At 51.9% G+C, this 17,431-nt stretch overlaps 1 protein-coding gene across 1 annotated transcript in view; it reads left to right on the forward strand.

Annotated features, from left to right (window-relative positions):
- Positions 1-17,431, forward strand: part of SSPN (sarcospan) — a 69,849-nt gene that overhangs the window by 22,349 nt on the left and 30,069 nt on the right. The gene's annotated exons all lie outside the window — the stretch shown is intronic.

Here is a 17,431-nt window from a genome sequence, read left to right on the forward strand (position 1 = left end):
GGCACAGACACGCGTGTTTTTTTGCGCGGGGCGCACCTCTCGCCCCGCGGTGATCCCGGCGTCTCCCTCGCCCGACCTTTGGACGGGAGCCGGGTCCGCCTGCAACGCCGGACCGCGGCAGAAGCGCTCCTTATATACTCGCGTATAGAGCCCCATATACATAAAACCCACGTATATCTGCAATACAAACATATCTGCTGCTGACGCTGCCCTCGGGCAGCCCGCACCCGTGCAGAGGGTGACACTGGCAGAAGGATTTGTCCCCGGTGCAGCGTGACCGGCCCGCGGCAGCCTCGGGACGGGGCGGGGCGGGAGAACCCCCCCCACCCCACCGCGGTTCCCCCCGCCCTCCCCGTCCCTGCGCGCCGGGCGCGCCCGCGCAGCCCCCGCTCCCCGCCGGCGGCGGCGGCGGCACCGACAGCCGCCTCCCTAATCCCGTCTCACACTGGTACGAGCACAGGGCCGGCAACGTGACGCGACCTGCTGCCACATCACTGCCGCCGGCGGCACCGGGCGGCCCTGCCCCGCCGCCCCCCCGCCGCTGCGGGCGCTGGCACGCGGCGGCACCGGGCACCCCCGGCCCGGGCAGCCTCCAAATCCCCCTCCCCTTGGGTCGGGCAGCCTGCCAGGACCCCCACTCCGTGCTCCCCCCTCCAGCGGGAGGAGGGGGTGCCGCTGCCCGAGGGAATGGGATGCTCTTCCCCGCGCCCCGTGCAGCGGCGCTGTGTGTGCGTGTCCCCGCGGGTGCGTGTCCCCGCGTGTGTGTCCCCGCGTGTCCCCGCGTGTGCCGTGCCGTGCCGTGCCGTGCCGTGCCCGCACGCTGGCGCGGCATGTGTGGCCCTGCAACGTGCGGGGTGTGCGGCGTGTGCGGGGAGAGCAGCGGCCCCGGCCCCACGTGCGGTGCGGGGGGAGAGGACACCACCACCACCACCATCCCCCAGCAGAGCCGGGCTGCCGGGTTTCTCCTCGGTATTCCCGGCGGGAAGTGTCAGCTGAGGCGATCCATAGCGATGTGTTTATCCCACGCCGCCAGCCCTGACCGCGCTTGTCTTTCATTTCGTTCGGCTTTGCTCCCTCCCTCCTTGAGCTGCGTGACCCCCGAACCCCGGGATCCCGCAGCAGCTGGCAGAGGCGAGGGGGAAGGAGGCGGGAGAATCACCCCAATAAACAGAAAACACGCCCCCGCCTGCCAAAAAAGAGACGGGAACCTCACGTTATTGCTTGCTAACGATGGTGCTTTACAGGTAATCTGGCCAGGAGGGTAACTCGTGATTTTTGTATGCGGGGGGGGGGCTGCTTGAACAGCACTGCCCATATGTAAAGTGCGAATGAGGTTTCAGGAGCAGCGAAGGCTCTGATGAGGTGTTTGAGGCTCCTGCTTGGCAGGCAGCAAGCGGCACTGCGGGCTCGTACAGCTCTCTCCCTGTTGGCCTGATGGCATTTCCACGCTGTCCGTGCAGCTAAACTGGGGGCTAAACAGGAACAACCTACATGGGTGCCACGTGCCTATAGGTTATAGGGGTGCGGGTCAGAAGGAGAGGCTTGTGGGCTGCTACAGAGGCAGATGGGAGAATCTGCTGCTGGTGAGGAAAGCAGACTGATACACTGGTTCATAGAAGCACAGAATATCCTGAGTTGGAAGGAACCCACTCCTGGCCCAGCACAGGACACCCCAAGAATCCCAACATGTGCCTGAGAGCATTGTCCAAACCCTCCCTGAGCTCTGGCAACCTTGGGGCTGTGCCCACTGCCCTGGGGAGCCTGTTCAGTGCCCAGCCACCCTCTGGGGGAAGAACCTTATCCTGAGATCCAACCTGACCCTCCCCTGACACAGCTTCAGGCCACTGCTTTGGATAAAGCTGGACTATACAGGGCTGGTCCCTTGGGAAGGGGGACCACACTCTGCTCAGTGCCAGCGTGAGCCATCAAGGGTGCATTGGTTGCCCCAGGTTAGGCATCCATGTGGGGCACCTAAGATGGACCTATAGGCTGTCTTGCTAATCAACAGAGAGAAACAAGCACCATCAGCATGAAATTCCTCTCCTCCCGACTGGACTGGGAGAAAGCATCCAGAAAAGTGGAGGCATAGCCCAAACAGAAGAAGGAAACCTAACCCTGAAATAAAGCACACAGAGACCTCCTGGGGGAGTGCTGACTCAAAGGGAGCTTGAACTCTGGAAAAAAAGCATTCCCTCCAGCTGATTCTTCCCCTGGGCAGGAAAGCAGGGCTTTGCATGGTTTCCATAAGGAACATGCAGGGTGGGGAGCAGGGGGTCAGCATTTCTGGAGCACCTCCTTGTGGAACACCTGGAGTATTTCTGGAGCATCTTTGCCAGCTTCGTCCTCTCTGGAACAACCTGCAGATCTTCAAATTATGGAAAGAATGTCCAGGGAGAGAGTCAGCTTCTAGGAGGAGAAGTCCTAATTCTGGGATTCCTCTGGAACCAAGTGGGAACGGAAATTGAAAATTACCAAAGATGCAAAACATGAGCCGAGACAGCTGGAGACTTTGCAAAGGGAGTTCAACATCTGGAAACTTCTAAGAGAGGTTTATAAGAGGTCACCTGCAGACAAGGATAAAAGGCTTCAGTGTCCAGAGAGAGTGTGAAATTCTCCTGGAAGATTCCCAGTTTAAAAGGGCAGGATGGATCAAAGAGGTGATCGGCGGCATGACTATCATGGAAAAAATAATGTTTTCCAGAGAATAAGAGGCACAACAAAAGCTTTGGCCCATTTACAAGCGAAGATTAACCACAGCAAAGAGTTAAGAAACTGAGAAAATCAGTCAGAAAAGGAAATAAAAGGCTTGCAGGTCACCGCAGGAAAAAACAGCCTCCTGCTGCAGACGAGAGCCAGCCAGCACAACGCCTACCACCAGCACTCACCACCATTCCCAGTCTGCAGGAGGAAGGAGTCAGACTGTTTGTCCCAGCCGAATCAGTGCTGGGTGTTTGAGGAGAATACATTTTGGGAGGTTTATCCAACTCAGTCCGTAACCACGGCGTGAGGGAATGGCTCTGAAATAGGGGCCTAAGAGCCGACTTGATGGGGTCAGCTCTTATGTCAGTGAGCACTTGCCTTTGGGAAAAGAGATTGAATTATCTGGGCTGGCTGTGTGACTGGAATCAACCATCAAATTAAAGCTGGTCGGCAGTGTGCAGCAAAGTGGGGGACAAAGAGAATTCAGCTGAAGGATCGGGATCATTTTGGTTGAGTAACAAGGTATCCGACCAGGGGAACTTGGACATTGACCTATTAATAGATTTTTCAGTTACGGGATGACCAGATTGAGACCGGGGAAAAAGTGAAAGGAGGGTTTTTTATAAAACCTGAGCTGGGTCAGAAAAAAAGGTCCTGCTGTCCTGGAGAGCAGCAGGAGATGCCCTGGGAGGAGCAGACAAACAGAGCATGCAGTGCAAGCTCCCCAGGCCAGTCTCCCAGGCCCCGGTGGCCTGCGGTGCGGAGACTTCCTGAGCCAGAAATGATATCCCTGTGTTTAATGGGAAGCCAGAGATGCCGTGAGAGGCAGAGGAATGTGCCAAGGTGCTTAAATCATGGGCTGCAGCAGAGCTTTGGGCCAGGAAGCAGACACTGGGGAGAAGCTGGTCAGTCGCTGGAGCCCTGTCAGCACAGCTCTGTGGCTCACGCAGAGAGGAGAAAAGAGAACTTTCCATTTCAGAGACTACCACACGTCCCCGATGTATGTAAAGCAAGAGACAGTGGCCATGCAAAAATGCAGCTGAATTCAGAAGCAGAAATAAAATAACCTGAGTGTGGGAAGGTGGTGGGCCAAGACACAGCGTGCAACAGGGTTGCAAAATGGGGAAATGGGGGTAGATCCGGCTTGGAGGACGGAGTCAGGACCGTGTTTTTGTGAGGGACTGGTACAACAACCTTACAAGGGGGACTTTGGTCACAGAGGCACTCCTAGGCTGCGTGAAATGGGCCAAAGTCTACCAGACCAGCCAAGCTAGACCAGCACTTGGGCTAACTTTGACCCAGCTAATCGCTCAGGAGAGTGTAGACACTTCCAAACCTGGAAAAGTCAGATTGGTGAAACAAGGGCACTGGAGCAAAAAGTCAGGCGTGATGATGTCCTGATAAACACCAGGAACTGTGCCTTGCTCCATCACTTTGGAAATTCCCCTTAAAGACCTGTTTCAAGTGAAGCAAACTGTTTGCAGGCAGCTGGTCTGCGATGAAAGCCTGTCCTGCCTCCTGGGACAGTGAAGAATAAAGGTGGCTCCACTCTGAGGTTGCTGCCAGCCCTGACTGATGGGAGGGTCTGGAAGCTGCCTGGAGCCCTGGGACCTTCAGGGACTCTTACCCAACAGGTCAGTGAGATCTTGTGCATGTGAAACAGAAATGATCTCCATCTGTCTCCTGGATGTTTTGCAGGAGCAACAAACAGGAACAAGTAAAACGACCTTCCCCCGAAGTGCCCACTCTGAAGTCCCTGGGAAGGAGCTGTGTCTGTGAGTGAAGATCCATCCCTTGGATGATGCCATTTGGCTCGGTTTGGTCAGTCACAATAGATCTGAAAGCTGTATGTCAGCAAGCAGAAAAGAAAAAGCAGAGAAAGGTGGGAAAATTGCTTTCCCAGTGAAGCCCAATTTGTCAATTTACTGATGGCCAGGGTCTTACGCAATGCACCAGCTACGCTGGAGAGGCTGGTGGGGAAGGTATGGCCATGCCAAGAAGAGGCCTTGGATGGCCCCAGCCTTTCAAGAGGTCTCTTGTGCCTGGGCTATTTATGGGTGCACACTGAGACCTTTGAACAAGAAGTGGTAGGTGCAGTTACACATGGCCTGTGATGAGTTCAAGGCTGACAGCCTGTAACTGGTCCCAAAGGAAGGGGAGGTGTTCCAAAAACAGGTAACTTCTGTCCGCTGCACAAGCTGGTGATGGGGAATTTCCACTGAGAAAGGCAAAACTGACACTGCAGGGAGCTGGCAGGAGGTGCAGGCCCGTAGGACTCTGCTCCTGTTACAGAGGGTTTGTTTGTAGATCTGTTTGTAGCATTGCAAAACCTTGCACGGGCAGAGTGACCGAGGGAGAGCGTTTCAGTGGCCAACAAGGATGAGATTTAGCAGTTCCAACCTGTGCAATTCTTGACAGTGGTTAAGTTTACTGATGATTTCTGTTGGTCCTTGCACAGGAGGAACACTGTAGTAAGGGTAGGCCATGAACCCCTGCAACAGCTCACTCCATGGACCTTGGAGTTTCCTTTGCCCAAGGAAAATGGCAATTTGGCAACTGCACAATTAACACCTCTGGGTGTAAGTGGAGTAGTGGTGATGCCTCATCCGGGCCCACCTTTGGGGGTGAATTCAGCAACATCCTGGATGCAGAATAGAAGAGTTGGTTCTTCAAGGGGATGAATGAAGAGAGGGAGATGCTTGTTTCCTCTCAAACAACATGTAGATGTGCAAATGCTTCTAGCTCACCCAGGAGAACTGAGGAAGGGCGATGCCAGAGAAGGAGTGTGGGCTCCTGAACGAGTTCACACCAGGAGGTTCAGCACAGAAAGAATCACAGTAGGATGCAGATAGAAAATGAGCAGGGAAACTCAGCTTTCCTGGGATGAGGGTATACATTTGGAGCATTGTGAAGTCTGTCTTTGCAGTACAAAGGGAAAAGCATTCTGGCCATGCTGAAAAAGGTGAAATATGGCATGAAAGTTACAGTGCGTGGAAACAACGTGTAGAGCACGTTGTTAGGCGGTGTCTGGAGCAGGAAGTTCTGAGATTATTATTACTTTAAAACTGGTGAATTTTTAAAACCATACTGTGTTTCTGGACGTTTCCAACAAGCCTTAACTGAACTCAGGGGAAAAAATCCTATATTGGTTAAGAATCAGGAAGGATGTAGAAAATACATGTGGGAGACGAACGCCCCTGTTGGACATAACGATCCCACAGAAACAGGGAGACAACACCATGAAACAGTATCTGACAGACTCATTCCATTAATGGGCTGCACTGCCTGGTTGTCCTTGGGTTTCTGTCTGAAGCAGATTCTGGGAGCTGCAGACTATTTCACAAAATGCCCTGGAGCTTGTCTGTTAGGACACTGGTGCCAGATGTCCGAGTGAAAGACGTCCTCTCCCTCCAAGTCCTAGGAGGTATGGGAGGATTGCACAAGGCTCAAGGGAGAAACGCTGAATCCAGAACATTTCAGCAGATCTGTGAGGTGGTTGGGATCCCTAAAACATCTCCATGTGACCACGGCCAGAAGGGTTGGTGGGATGGTTTTGTTTTTGTGTTTTTTTTTTTTTACAGACTCTTCCAGTCAACTGGCTTGCTCCTCAGAACTGCATCAAGTGGTAACACCCAGCATATTCCAGTCCTTTTGAGGCCCCAGGAGTAGCAAAACACTTCCTCACCATTTTGGTGAAAACCTAAGGACTTCTGCATGCCTTTTTATGGACTTTTGGGAGAAGAACAAAGAGTTTTGGATCATGCATATAAGCACATGTTCTTTTTTTTTTTTTTTTTAATTAAGTGGAAATCTGGGATATTTTATAGTCTTGGAAAAAGTAGAGTGAGAGCCTTTAAAAGGACAAACCTAGAGCAACGCTGTATAAGGGCATATGGTACTGACCTGGATATTTATGGTGCTATACAGAGTACAGGGGGAGTCCCATGCTATCACAAGGCCCATTAGAAAATGTACTGGGAAAATAAAAATTCAGGGTTGGTTCTATTCTTCCTCCACTCTTCCCTCACTGCAAATGTAGCTGTGGAAAGCCAAGGCTGGAGAAGCTGAAGCAAAAAAATCCCCTTCCTCCCCACTAGCTCCAAAGGGCAGAGATTTGGAGGCAGACTGAATGCACCTCAAGAGCACTCTGGGAGTGGCTCTGGAAGGGAATGAAGGAGCAGAAAACTACGAGAAAGGGGAGTACAAATGTTTCGGATTAGCGACAGGAAAATACCTTGCTGAAGCACGCTGTGTAATTACAGGCAAGTAGGAATGTGTCATTCATCGCCCCTTAAATTATTTTCCCTTGTTCCCTGTGTGGTGGGTTTATTAGAGCCTTGTCATTTTGAGCTCCTTTGGATAAAGGAGGTGGCTGAGAGGTCAAGTGTGAGAGGGAGGACAAGTCCTCCTAAATCCAAGGGGGGCAAGGACAGGTAGGAGAGTCACCCCCCTCTATGAAACAAAACCCACCCCATTCCAGACTCTTGGCTGCGGACAGGTAAGTGCTGGGAAGTGCTGGGAAGATGAGAGAGATGACAGAGGAAAAGCCCAGTGTGTAGTTTTGAGTAAGATATCACCTGGCTCTGAGCAAAGACCCAGTCTCCTGTTGTGAGACTCCTCCTGGGTTCTGGTCTGGAAGTGTTGAGCTTTTTAGTTGGAAGGACAGGAGGAGGAACCAGGGAATCTGTTGGTGCCTGTCTGCTTTGGTCATCACCCCAGATCTACCTGGAGTGTGCAAGCAAGGAGAAGCCCTGTGCATTGTACAAACAAACAAACAGCACTGGACAGGCAAGCCCAACTATTCCCCGTGGACCTCGAACAGGCACCAGCTGCAGTCCAGCCCCAGAGCACAAGCAGGACAGGACAGAGATCAGCACAGACACCCAAGAGAAAGGACAGGCATGTGTGATGATCACTAAAAACCCCTTGTCCCAGAGGGAAGGGTAAGACAGCCGTTAGACCCATCCTAGCTTGTCAGGAGGTATCCAGGATACCTCTGGACCTTGTACCAACTGGGAAATACCCCCTCGACCATTCCTCCTGAATTCCCTGCTGTTTCCGGGGCGGCCTTTGCTCCCAGACCAGATGGCAGGCATGGTCACCTGTGCTGGCAGTGCTCCCTGGGATGTGCAGCGCCACAGGGAGCTACCCCGTGGTGTGTGGGGCTCTGCAGCTCTTGCAGATCCTGCGTGCAGGGGTCACTTGCCCGCGGTGTTATTCACCTGCCCCGTGCTGTGCCAGGCGGCTGCTGCTGGAGCACCAGCTCTGCACAGCGCTGGCTGGACGTGAGCAGTGGCAGTGGCAGGCCTGGCAAGCCTCCCTCCTTCACAGGGAGACTCTCCTCCCCTCGGGTCAGCAGGTTTCCAGACAGCTGCCTTTTATGAGGACAGGCTTTCAGGAAGGCTCTGAAAACCAGCCTGGCTTAACTCGTGTCCCAGTCCTGTCCTCTGTGTCCTGCTGGGGAGGTATTGCATGACCCCCTTCAGGCTGCCAGCAGCCAGGCTTTCAACGTGGCAAGGGGCCGAGCTGTGTCTGGGCAAATGTTTTCTTTCTGCGGTCAGAAAGCAGGGCTGGGCAGAGGCGCCGTGCCCGAGGCACATCCTGACAATGAGCCCCTGCCCACCCAGGCCACGCTGGGTCCCGATCCCCCACGTTGACAGCGGGGGGACAGCGAGGGTGGCAGCGACCTTGGGCCGTCCCCAGGAGCAGTGCTGTTCCCTGGGGAGCAGCAGGGACCCTCACGCTCGGGAAAAGAGCCCGGGGTGTGTCACAGGATGGGGACAGGCTCGTGCCACCCACACAGCCCACCTGTGAGATGCGCTGGCATCTGCTGCCTCCGACAGCTTGGCTCAGCACTGATGCCCGGCTAAAAGGCAGCGTGCAGCCTGTGCATCCCAGCAGGATCCCTGGGGACCCCTGCTCTCAGGCAGGAGTTGCTGCTGTGTCATTTCCCCCTCGCTCACCCCCTGCTACAACTGCGAAGGTCCAAATCGTCTCTTCATAAAAATACTTTGCATCCCCGGGACCCAAGCACAAACCTGCCCTGCCTGCTGGTGGCCTTGGCAAGGAGCAGGGAATTAAATCACCAAGCCCAAGTCTGCAGCGTGTTCCCATTAAGGCTCGTGAATTTATGTCAGAGTTGGAAGAGGTCCTTGGTATGGGAAGGTCGGTGCTCTGTTTTATTGCCCTTTATTTCCTTTTCTGTCCTGGACAAGGTGTGAGGAGGAAGCAATCGGTTGGAGAGGTGCAGGGCTCACGGAAATAAGCAGGTGACATCCAAAACAAGGAAAGCAGTGGGTGATGCTCATCCCACCCTCCCATTCAGAGCAGGGTGGGTAGCAGGTCCCCACAGGTCTTCTCTGCTGGGAGAAGAAGCCATGCAGCCATTTCACTGCTTTCTTTGAACTTCACTCTGTGACTTTTCTAAAACAGCCACGGCCAAAGTTCAGCCCATGTGCAGCTCTGCACAGTGGTCCAGGCCTTTGCGAGGAGGTCTCACCTGTGGGCTTTGCTGTATGGCACAAAACCCTCTTTAAAATCCCCAGTGTAGTTGGAATCTAGACCATTTTTAAGGTCCCTTCCAGTGATTCTCTGATTGCTAAGCCTCAGAAACCTAATGGTGAAGGAGACAAGAAAGCTTAGATTTTTTCTTTTTTTAATTACTTTCCCATTTTGCAGATTACCATTATCATTTGTGTTATACTTTTCATTTTAAGCACCTTTTCTTGGTGTAGCCAGAATCATTTAGAGGAGTTTCCTGAGGCACCTGTACACTGGGGAGCCCCTGGGGGGTTTGGCTGTCCTGTAACAAGGGCTCTGCAGGAGCAGGGCAGGAGCTGAGTGCCAGCACCGGGTAATGGCAAGTGCCTACAGCAGGACAGGATGTCTCCTTTAAGTCTCCATCTTCTGTAAGGCCAGTCCACACACTCCCAGGAACATCACCCTCAACAGATGCTTTTTTAGTCTTCTTTCTGGGGTTTTCCAGTGGAAGAGTCTCCTCAAAGCATTTGGATGTGTCTCAGTTTGGCAAAGTCCATGCTGGCAGCTTGAGATCCCACTAGTACCAGCAGTGGATGCCGGAATCAGGCAAATTTCAGATCTGTATCTTCATGCCTGTAAAATTCAGGTCACAGATGAGACAAGAAGCAGAGACTTTCTCGGTAGAGGGAGGAAGAAGACCCCTGGATGCCATCTTGGTGTCAATCACTCTGCTTATGCCACTCTCTGGCAGATAAAACCCCAGCACTGTGAGAGCTGGTGGCAGTTCCCAGCCTGGTCCTGCGTGCAACGTGGTGCCTTTGGGATCTGTGATCAGAGGTTTGATTATTAGTGTAACATTGGTCATAAAGAGGAAATAAAATGAAACAAAATGAAAGTGCAGCTATCAGCTTCCCTTGAGTTTAACCTGACCTATTTTAATTTAAATGGAAAGCGTCACAAAACTTATCTATAACACTTTAAAGCCCTCGTCAGGAACATATTGCCAGCGCTAGATAGTGGCATGTTTTAGCAGCAATATGATGGACATAAAGCTCTTTAGTGCACACAGAAAACCAACCCTCGAAAGCTCTGTGAGGAAAATCATTTGGGCCTTGTCAAGCAAGTGCAGAGCTGGGGGCAGGAAGAAATGCACCCTTGCCTGGCACGGCATCTCGTTGTGTACCTTGGCATCTTTTTTATCTATTTCTGAAAGTTCTGAACGGGCAGGAATAGAAAACGTCCATCACAAAGGTGCTGTGAGGCAACTCTGTGCACGTGAAGTGTTTCGAAAGCCCCGGGAGCCTTGCCCAGCTGTCATACGGTGTCCTCGGGCAGGGGGTGGACACGGCGAGCTCCTGATGTCGCCAGAGTGACTGAGGGAGCTTCACTCGAGAGCAACGTGCGCTGCGGGTCCTGAGGGCAAAATCTTTCCACTCTGTGGGCTTCTCCGAGATTGGTTTAATGTTCATGACATACTGCAAGTGGAATAAAATTTCCCTCCCCTCCCCTCCCCTCGGGGGAAGGCTCTGGAGAGGCGTGCGGGGTTGGTGCCTCTGGAAATGCCCCTCACGTGGAGCCGGTGCCCGGCTGGCTCGGAGCATCCCGGCGTCCTCGCGCCGTGACCCTGGGAAGGCAAACCTCTCGCAGCTCCCAGCAGCACACTCGAGCTCCCACTCCACGTGGAGGGTGCTGAGGGTGGTGTGGAGGGCGCTGCTCTGCCGGCCTGGCGTGGATATCAAAGGCAGGTGCGCGGCCTGATTTCCCACTCGAGGCGCCTCTTCCCCCGGAGGGGGAAGCTCGCGCGCGGGGCAGGAAGCCATCATGGAACAGCCAGCTCAGGAAGGGGCCAGGGCCAAGATTTTGTTTTTAACCTGTTTCTTGTTTATTTAAGCCTTTGAGGAAGACGAATAAAAGCAACCACTGACAGAGGCAGGCTGTGTCGCAACCGGAGCCGCGTGTGCTGGCCGGGTCACGGCGGTGGCAGTGAGGGCAGGCTGTGCGACAGCAGAGACCACCTCTCTGCTCATCTGTCAGCCCCACAGACACACCAGCATCCTGCACAGGAGCCAGGGTGCTCAGAGAAGGTATCCTGGGCAGAGAAATTATCTGTATCAGCAGCCACCCGACACTGGCTGCGGGAGAATTGTGCTGCCTGCCAGGCAGCGGGGCGGCATCAGGGCTCTGAAGTTGCCTCTGCTGAAGGAGGAGTTAGAGGCAGGGATATTTTGGTCCTGGATGGTTTTGTGCTGAACAGGAAAAAGTAACTTGTTCCCCTTTGCAGAGAGGCATCGGTCCCAGATGGGCTTGCCCCTGTGGCTGATGCAGCCCTTGCTTGTGCTGCCTCCTGCCCCAAAAATGAGGGCAGTCCGGTCTTGCAGACTTTATGTTCCCCTGTGTAGATGTTCCACTGCCACATATTTGATGCTGCACGTGGGATAGCAGCAGATTTGCCACAACCAGCCGGTTTTTGCCACTGTTCACATTTCCCTTGCATTGTTCGAGCTCCCCATTTGCTCGAAGGGGGCAAATCCACGCTCTGCCAAAGCAAGGCTTACAGGTGAGACCAGTGGTCCACACATGGGCTGTGGGGGAACGTCTGCCTCCTCTCCCCAGTCTGAACTGGCTGCTACTTCCCCTGGCTGCCATCCCACAGTGTACTGGTTTGGGGGAACACTGGTTTGGGAACCCCCAGCTGTTCCCACCAGGGGTTACAGGAGGTCCCATCTGCAGGGAGTTGGCAGCTGGACTTGGGACTGGGCTTGAGTTTGAACCAAAATGTGACTGTGGAGCTGGGAGATAAACACACAGTTTCCTGTTGCAGAAAATGTAGGTTAGGTAGAGTTATCCTTCTCTGTTGTTTTTAAAGGGCAGAGGTTTATTGCCTGTTTGAAGTCATCTCAATTTTTAAGAAAGCAAATAGGATGTAAAAATGGATTAAGTGAGGGGGTCACCATGGGGAGGGTCTGCCTGGGGCCTGGGGTCAAAGTACAATGCATGGAATAAAGTGAGGGCATTGTGGTTTTGGATCCCTCAACTTTCATCAGTAGGAGCTACCTTCTCCTGGTAATCCTATTTTAAAAGAACCCCTGGTTTAACCCATATGGGCCTCTGCATTTTAAAGAGCTCTAAGCCAGCCTTGGGATGACTTTCTGAAATGCCCCATTCCTTTAAAGAATAGATGGGCGTGCATTAATCTATTTGTAATTCTCTCTCCAAGTTTGCTTAAAAAGTAAATGAAGCCACTACAAAAATCCAGCTGACCAAAAAAAAAAAAAAAAAAAGCCAGCTCTGGCCAGTCATTTCAGGCTAAGCTAATGCAATTATCATTCTTATCCATATTGTCATGCAGTTAGTCCCGCTGAGCCGAGCACTCGACTGTCCTGATTTTTCATCTTAAATTCTCTTTGTTCCTCTTCAAGTATTACTCCTGATTAAGGTCTGTGATTTGAGAAACTTAATGTCAGGTTTTAAAGTGACAGCTGATTTTTCCTTTGGCAAGTTTGTTTTGTATGGATAAGCTTTTACATGGCGTTGACATATTTTTGACTCCTTTTTACTCTTCAGCTTCCTTTGTAGATACTCTCCTTAATGTCTCTGAAAAGACTGTTGAGCCTGTGCTCTCAGCGAGGGTAATAAACCCTCTTGCAGGTGTTATTGTGCAAGGGGGGGGGGGGGAAGATGTGAAATGGAAGTAGGCACCAGGAATGCAAATTCCCGCTGCAATTTGGGTCACATGTCCAAAGGGAATTATAATTCCTCACATGCTTTCTCACGCAGCAGGATGTGGGAGCAGAGGGAGCGCTGCCTTAGACTGGGCTCTCAGCTCATCTACTCCTCTGTCTTCTCCCTGAGGCTGCCAAATTGCCAAATCCTGTAAACCCAGAGCAAGAAACGCCAGAAGGGGCAATCCTAACTTGCTTATAGGAAAATATTTTCCTAACCCTGGGCATTTATCACTTGGCACGTCCCCTGAAGAGCTCTGGTTTATGTCCCTTCTGCTTGATTATCTCAAATGAGGTAACCCTGGAGATGTCCACAACCTTTATAAATGCCCCTGCCTTTTTTTCAGGCCTGTGAGCTCTGTGCCTCGGCCATCTCCGGTGGCAGCGAATCCCAATCTTGCAATGCACTGCTGAACACATCCCCATTCCTCCTGCCATTCACTGCTTATTTTTAAAATCAAATCAAGCATTCCCGTTGCCTTTCCCACAATAACCTGGATTTCCTTGCACCAGCCTTCCTCAGGGTTTGCTCTCTGCTCTCTGTGTCAGTCAGTCGGTACCACCTTTATTAATATTCCCTTCCACCCCATGATCCACCTTTGCACAAGAGCTTTCCTACCACCTTGAGCAGGAATTTCTTTGGCCCTTGAGGCAAAAAACTGCCTTCCCTCCAGGGCATCCCTCACCCACCTTTCCTGGCCCTCCCCAGGACTGCAGATGTGGTGTGGATTACTCTGAGGTCTGGGCACAGGGAGTCACACTATGGACACCACGGTGCTGAAATCAGGAACTGTCTCAGCCAAGTTTCTAATAAGATTTGCTCTTGTTGCCCTGATCCAAGCCAAGACCTGCAGCAGGGACATCAGCCAGGGTCTGTCAGCTCCTTCCTGCAACTTCTATTTCACCCTGGCAAGGCCAGACCTCGCCCCTCACCTTCTCTGTGCCACTGAGACCATTGACCTGCCCGTCCCAGGACTTGCTAGCACAGGAGCACGAGGCCTCTCTTGCACCAGAGACCTCCTTTTGCAGCAGGAAAATGTATCTTGATAATCCCTGGTTGTGATCCACGGTGCTGGCAGCAGTCAGTCTGCTCTCAGCCCTTTTGGTTGATAGAACAGGTGTAAAAAGAGTAGGAGAGGAGTTTTAGGAGAAATTACAGATATCAGAGAGACAAAAAAACAACAAAAAAAAAATTAATCCAACACAGACATGGTATTTACAGGGCACATGGAGAGCAATGGGAGTGAGGGTTCAGATGGCATCATGCCTCTGAAAGTGCCTGTGAGAGCACTTCCAGTGCCACCAGTTCAGCTTTGGGATGCCCAGAGGAGAACTTCTGGTCCCTGAGACATCATGTAAGGCTAGCAGGGAGCTCCAGGAAACACCACTGTCACTGCAAAAAGGGACCCTCTTGTCACCCATTCAGGCTGCTTAGGGATGCATGAGACAAAAGGCTGTTTTTCCTTTCACCTTGGAGTTAAAGCTCAAGGTTTGATGCTCCCAGAGCAGAGGATTTCCAAGGGCACAGCTCCCCATGACTGTGCCCATGTGAAGTGGACTGTGCAGGCAGGAGGTGGGTGACAGTCAGAGATACCACTGACATCATTTTAAGGCTGGGTGAACACGCTGCAGCTGGAAAAATACCGAAAAATGGCATTTAAACACCTTGTACAGTCGACTGCGCTATAGGCAGTGCTAGCAGGGATGTTTGCTTCTCAAGTTGTTCAAGACATCCCATTATACAACCCCATTTTCAGTCAACTGAAGCTTTGCCAAACATTTTGAGGTGATTTTTTCCGTGCTGTATGCCTGCCTCTGACATCTTTTGAGGGAGAGATCCAGCCAAAATGGGCTCAGCCAGAACTCCTGGCACCGAGCACAAGAGGCAAGAAGAAGCCGTTTCACACCACATGAAGTTGCTTCTGGTGACCTTTTCGCTGAATGGCTCAAACTGGCTTTGGAGCAGGGATTTGAAATTTGGCAGGAGGGCCCCATGTCGTGTCAGGGGTTTGCCACGGGTCTTTTCCATCGCCTCCCATCATGAGGCACCTCCCTGCTGCTGCCAGGCCTTGTGTTGTCTGAGGCGTCTGACCTGGTGCCTCTCAGCGTTGCTAATGGGCCGTGGGGCTGCCAGCGTGGTGGGAGACCACGGGACTTCTGCCTTTGTGTGACTTGAAAAACTACATCCAGAAAGTTGTGCTGCACATTGTTGCAGCTGCACAGTGAAGCACTGAGAGGTTTGGAAGTGCTGGGATTAAACTGGCCTGTGCAAACTCAATTCACTTCCCAAAGCTGGTTTAGAAGATAGATCTATTGCTGCTTCCTTCGCCCCACACAGCTGGCCCTCCCATCTGAACTTTCCTGTGGTTGTAGTTACAGTGCATTGATAACCCCCAACATTTTGTAGCTTTTTTTTTCCAACATAGCTTGAACTGGAAGTATCTGAAACCAACTGAGATCTCACAAATGTTACTGTTGCTGTGTACTCTAGAAGCAATACTCTTTCTTGGCTCTTGTGCAGCGATGACATGGAAGAGATGTTTAGGACAGAAACACACGATTTGCCAGTAACCTGCCAGCTTCTATCTGAATGCCTGTGGGCTCACACTGAGGGGTCCAGCTCCAGGAGGCCCTAAACCACAGTGGGTTTTCAGCCACGTGGACAGACCCCATCATACTTGTCTCTCTCTCTGTTGCCTGATTGTTGGCTGTACCAGCCCTTTGGTATTTACAGAAATCGTGGTAACGGTGCCACAAGAGAGGGCAACCGAAGTTTAGATTTCCCTCGGCGTGGTGTTTCTAATGTACAGCTATTAGTTCCCCTACAAGCAGAGGAATTAAAGCCATGAAAGACCTTGTTGTAAAGGCTTAGATGGCGGGAGGACAAGTCCTAGCTCTGCCACAGGCTGCCCATATGACCTTGGACAGGCCTTGACCTGCACATCCCACTGGCATTAACTGGAAGTAAGCACCTGGTGTACCTGGTGCATCTGCTACACTCAGGAGAGCCTGAGCTTACAGAATCCAGTTGCTCTGTGCCTCAGTTCCTCATTTTGAAGTGGCAACACAAGCAGCTCTTGGTCTTTCTAGGGCCACCCCATCAGGCTGTTTAACAATCTTACCTTGACGTCCTGCATCGCAGCCCCACAGAGGCAGAGGATAAGCTTTTACATGGGTGCTCCCACGCCCCATTCTGCCCCAGCTCCTCTTCCTGCCCGTCCCCATCTGCAGGTTTTCCAAACATGAGTGCACCCAGCACCTTCCTTCAGCCAGTCAGTGGATCCCACACTGAGTGTGGCTTTGCTTTGAGGTGTCTCAGTCCCCCGTTACTCAGTGTGGCAGAGGCTGCACTCTCCTAGCACAGGCTTCCTCTCATTTTCTCTCTCTCATCATCTGGGTGGCCTCTGCCTCTGCCTACACTGCCAGTGCCCTGCACTCCCCATCAGGCTGGGGACTGAGATCTGTTTCTTCGCTCTTCTCACACTGTGTGACTTTCCAAAGAAAGAGAAAGGGCCTGGAAAAAATGCAGAGCCTTCCCGAGGGACGAGTCCACCACTGCAGAATGAGGTTTTCTGGAATTAAGGACCATTACCAAATACTGAGAAAGCCCATGGATGCAGTCAGCTGGGATAAGCTAGAATGGGATAGACAAGGGCCCTGTTTTAACACAGGTCCTAAGGAGTGGATAATAAGAAATTAATAATAAGAAACACAGGGGATCTCTGGCAGGAGGGAGTGACACAACAGGAGAGTCCCAACTGCATCTTTGGCCCTACTGTGCTTGTTAGAAGACTGTGCTTTCAGTCTTGTTCTGTTAATGCAGTTTCCCTTTTATTTAATGCACAATCCCATGGGCCTCACGTTTATAACCCACGGATTCCTGAGGGATTTGTGCAGGTGAGGAGCCCAACTGTCTTAGGTGTAGCAAATTTCCTGGGTAATACCGAAGCTGAGCGAGCAGCATTTGCAGCTAATTAAAATGCTACGCTTTAAAATAATTTTTGCTAATTACTAATCTTTAGCAGCACTATTTTAACCACAGTTTCCATGTTCCATGGGGATTTGAACTCTGTTAATTTCCCACTGACTCTCTTGGCACCATTTAGCATATCAAAATGACCATGAAATTAAAAAACCCTAGCCATTTTAATTCTCTAGGAATTAATGCTAGCAGTAACAGGGGAAGATTTTGCTGCAGGAACTAAATTCAGGTCCTTTCCTCTTTTTTTCCCCCAAAAAAGGTGATTATGTTGTAGTGCTGACTGTCCCAGGGGAGCACAGAAGCTGCTCTGGGCACAGGCTGTGTTTGCTCTGCCAGGAGGAGGATGCACAGGGCCACGTTTCCCTTACAAACAACATTGTCCCATAAGGCTGAGCAGTGAGCTAAGTGCTAATCAGCATTCTCTGGGCCTCGAAATAATCAGAATCTGTCAAAATCAGTAGCCTGGTCTTTTAAATCCCACTCTGGGCCACTAGGCAGCTACTACCCCTGTGCAATGTCAGACACGGAACCAATGTGAGAACGAGCG

This window comes from Myiozetetes cayanensis, unplaced genomic scaffold, assembly GCF_022539395.1.
Source record: "Myiozetetes cayanensis isolate MyiCay16 unplaced genomic scaffold, myiCay2020 scf3, whole genome shotgun sequence".
Taxonomy (NCBI): Eukaryota; Metazoa; Chordata; class Aves; order Passeriformes; family Tyrannidae; genus Myiozetetes; species Myiozetetes cayanensis.